Source organism: Coffea eugenioides, chromosome 10, assembly GCF_003713205.1.
Source record: "Coffea eugenioides isolate CCC68of chromosome 10, Ceug_1.0, whole genome shotgun sequence".
NCBI classification, from domain to species: Eukaryota; Viridiplantae; Streptophyta; class Magnoliopsida; order Gentianales; family Rubiaceae; genus Coffea; species Coffea eugenioides.
In genome coordinates this window covers 29,610,752-29,615,379 of record NC_040044.1, presented here as the reverse complement: position 1 = coordinate 29,615,379, position 4,628 = coordinate 29,610,752, and the positions used below count along the sequence as shown (strand labels likewise).

The 4,628-nt window shown below is 36.4% G+C and overlaps 1 non-coding gene across 1 annotated transcript; it reads right to left on the bottom strand.

Annotated features, from left to right (window-relative positions):
* Positions 1-3,733: 3,733 nt before the first annotated feature.
* LOC113750991 lies at positions 3,734-3,840 on the bottom strand. The gene has a single exon (XR_003464753.1). It is a non-coding gene; the product is annotated as a small nucleolar RNA R71 (small nucleolar RNA).
* Between the last annotated feature and the right edge of the window lie 788 nt (positions 3,841-4,628).

Below are 4,628 nucleotides of genomic sequence, written 5' to 3'. Positions count from 1 at the left end.
AGAAAATTGTTTAAACTAATGTCCTATTTATAACCTACCAGACTTGTTGGAAAAGAAACCACTTGCTAAAGAAATTTTCAAATAAAACACAAATTCCTAAATCAAACAACTACTAAAAAACAGACTCTAATAAAACTGAAAAACAAAGAAATAAATACTCCTAAACTTGGTTTAGTTTGCCAACAAGTCTACCTAATGTACCTTGTAGTTTGCTCCTACAATGATGTCTTCTAAAACGAAATGAAATACAGAAATCATCAGCTTCATTTTTTTCGCGAGTCCCTAGCGGCTTGCTAGTTTGAAAATTGTCACCCTATATCCAATGTTTTAAAAATCGGACCGTTAATTAAACCAATGAAGTGAAAGGGCCGAGATTCAACCGGTCGGACCGGTTCAACCCCGGTTCAATGAAATTTTTTAAAAATAATCTATATAAATATATATATGCACAAAATAAGACATGTAATGGACTAATTTAATACTTTATATGATGAAAAGTTTACTATTTTTGAATAACTTGGATTTTTAAAATTAATTTTTTAAAATTATAAGTTAAAACAAATAAATTTCATCTCAAATTTAATTATATTTAAATCCAACCCAAAAATATCACAATATTTTGAAATTATACAAAATTCACGTCTATGAGAATTTAGACATTGTGAATTTAAATTTTAATTTACGTTTTGGGATTTAGATATTGCAATTTAAAAAAGGAAGTTTGGAATTCGAAGAAAGTTAAGAGAATCGAAAATAGAAATGCAAACTTGATAAGTAACAAAAAATGAGATAAAAGTGAGTTGTTGTGGCATTAAATAATTTGGGTTAAAGAAAAATAATTCTTTTTTAACTTTTTTCAATTTAATGGACAAAAACAAAATTAAAAATGGAAGAAAACATCAATAAATTAAAAATAAAGAGATTTGATTAAAAAGGGAGTGACAAAAGAGAGAGGATAGAGAGAGAGAGAGAGTCGAAGATTAAAAAAAAAGAGTCATGAGAGAATGAAAATTTTGTAAAAAAAATGAAAAAAAGAAATATGAGTGTTTGTTTTATATAAATAAGTTATCTCCAAAAACTAATAAGATGTGATGGTGCAGTGGTTACTACATTGGTCTTCTATTACAAAGGTCTTGAGTTCGAATTTTGATAGCTGCATTTTGCAAAACTAAAAAAAAAAGTATTTTGCAAAAATTTTTAAAAAAAAGGGAAAGTTGAAAACTGAAAACCACCGGTTCGGCGGGTTTCACGGTTCGACCGATTTTCTGACAAAATCAACTATGACATAGAACCGGATCGGTGCAATGGTCAGTTCACGGTTCAATCGGTCAAATCGGCCGGTCCGGCCCAATTTTCAAAACACTACCTATATCCTGCTGGCAAGCAAATATGTCTGTTTTGGGCATGCAAGTTAGCTAAAGTAGAGCAGCAAGAACACTACTGTTTACCTTTTTTTCTGAAGCTCAGCTATGTACTGGTTTATAACTTGTTTATGATACGACTGAATACAGACTTGAATTTTTGTAAGATTGATAGGGTGTAATTTTATCATTTATTTTATTATTAATTTTTCCTATTACCTGACCCGATGTGGATTAATTGCTGGATTCTACTCATTTTTAGTATTTGACATATATTTCAGGGAGTAGAACGAAAATATGATAACAAGTGTCAATTTGACAGAAAAGGGGTCCAAGGCACAAAGCTTATCCCAGGGACATTGTTGGCAAAGGCAAACTTTTGCCCATTTTAGTAATTGCTGAAAACAAAAGGACAAAAAAGGGGAGTCTTCTTATTCCATTGGAAGCCGCCACACAGTGGATCGAGGACTACTAGATACGAAATAGAAATTGCAGAGGAAGGGCAATAACTTTAGCTTAGCTTGCGATTTTTCTTTGGAAGCTTTTGATTAGGACCTCTCCTGCGCATGTCAGGAGCAAATAGGAATTGCTTTCTTTGACTTTTCCTTCCTTGCCTTTTAGCACTCTGGCTTCCCTCGGATGTTAGGAAAAAGTGGAAGCATTGAATTCCCCTCTGTAGCTTCGTTGTTTCCTGGATTATTTCAAGCGAATTGAGTTCGCCCAATCGGAGACCATCGATGCTACTCTCGTTATAATTTTGTATGGTTTCTCTGCCTCAAATATGAACTAATTTTTTCACTCTAGTCAAGGAACAACGGAGGTTTTGGTTCGTCTAAAATTGTGAGATTGATTTAATTTTACCTTTTTCTTTTATTTATCGGTATTCGCATATCTCTTGATTGCAGTGCTTATGGTTATTTAATTAATTGATTGTCTTGAATCCGGATAATTAGTTAACTTGATAATCTATTGTCAATTAGGGCATTAAATCCGTAATTGTTTAATTGTCTCGAATTAGTGACAACTGGCATGATTAGATTTGTGTCAGGGGGATACGCGGGCTAATCTGAAATAATCCTGGTAGTGCGTTATTTGGTTAGAATAGGGCTCCTCTAATACGTAAAGCAATTGGGGAATTAAATCTTATGAGCGTATCTAGGATTATTTTTCAATTAGAGCAGTGATTAACGGGCATACCTTAGTCACCGACACAGTAAGGAGAGGTTGACTGTCATCGCCTGTTTGGCAGTTATAACCTATTTATTGGCAAATAATTGGAATTGCTTGTGCATCGATGATCAATTAGGTGAACCATTGCTGAAGTTATTTCTTGACTAGATTTTTAATTATTATTACCTTGATTTTAGTGAATTGTTATTTAACTTTTAGTTGGCTATTTTATTCTTAGTTGAATTGTTTTAATTATTACCCTTTATAACAAAACACCTCCCTGTGTTACTTTGAATTTCTAAAAAGATAAATATCCCCAATCCCTGAGGATACGACCCTACTTGCCCTGTATACAAATTAATAATTATTTGTGAAAAGCCATCACATTCAGATATATCAGATTAAGCAAACTCTTCGAGAACAAGGTGAATCAAGTAATCCATTGCACACCTAGAATCCTTACTCCGGTACTTGGAATCGGGTTTTGGTTACGTTATTTGGTAATTAAGTTTAATTTTATTATTGCACAGGCTTCAACAACCTGTCAATTTTTGGCGCCGTTGCCGGGGCCTGGCATTAATATTTGTTTCTTTTTAAGTTCATTTTTGCTCTAATTTTCTGATATTTTCGAGTGTATGCCTCGTTCTTCTTGTACAGGTGAATTAATTTTCAACCTCGAGGTAGAGAAGGCCGCTCGCAGAGCTAGGAAAGAGACCAGACAACTTAGAGAAGAGCACTCCAGTGCTGCATCTCAGAGACCTGAGCCAAAAGTGGAACCAACAGATTCACTTGGTGATTCTTCAAGCGATTCGGATCGAGAAGAAGTCACTATGGCTAATGCCCGAACATTAAAGGAGTTGGCTGCTCCTGATTTAACTCAGCTGCCTTTGTGCATTATTTTCCCAAGTTTAAATGATAACACCCCATTTGAGTTAAAATCTGGGCTAATTCATCTTCTGCCATCTTTTCATTGGTTACCAGGTGAGGAGCCTTATAAATATTTGCAAGAGTTTGATGTCGTGTGCAATAGTATGAAGCCCCCGGGAATCACAGAAGAGTAGATAAAAATGAGGGCATTCCCCTTCTCCTTAAAAGATTCTGCAAAAGACTGGTTGTACTACCTACCACCAGATAGTATCACCACATGGGACCAGTTGAAGAAAAAGTTTTTAGATAAATATTTTCCTGCGTCCAGAGCTGCAAGTCTAAGGAAAGAAATTTGCGGCATCAAATAGCATTCAGGGGAGTCGCTCTATGATTATTGGGAGCGATTCAAGAAATTGTGCATCAAATGCCCCCAACACCAAATAAGTGAGCAGTTGCGCATACAATATTTTTACGAGGGGTTACTTTTCAGAGACAGGAGCATAATTGATGCTGCAAGTGGGGGACACTTGTGAACAAGACCTCTCGGGCAGCATGGGAGCTAATTGAGGGAATGACCGAGAATTCACAATAGTTCGGTATGAGGGAGGATGTCCCAATACGCAAGATAAATGAGGTAGAGACATCTTCTATTCAACAGCAATTGACGGAGTTAACCTCATTTGTTAGCAACTGGCTGTACGAAATGCATCTCAGGCCAAGGTGTGTGGAATTTGCACTGGTATGGGTCATTCTACAGACATGTGCCCAATGATTCAGGAAAAAAGTGCAGAGCAGGTGAACATGGCTGGTCACACGCCCGCGCCAAGAAAACCCTTGACCCGTACTCGAATACGTATAATCCCGACAGGAAAGATCACCCAAATTTCAGTTATGGAGGAAATAGGCAGCCCAATTTTGTGCCTAATAGACCACAGAGGCATCACCAGCAGTATCATCCTCGCCCGCTACCATCCTCTTCAAACTCAAGTTCGTCCATGGAAGAGATGATGAAGCAGTTACTTGCTAATCAACAAAAGACGGATTCGGACCTGCAAAGTATGAGAAATCAAATGAGCCAGATGCAATCCATGCAAAATCAAATGAATCAAATGGCCATTTCGATCAACCGTTTGGAGTCCCAAGTTCAAGGGAAGTTGCCATCTCAACCTAAATTGAATCTGAAAAATGTAAGTGCAATGACCTTGAGGAATGGCAAGGAGGTCCAAGGAC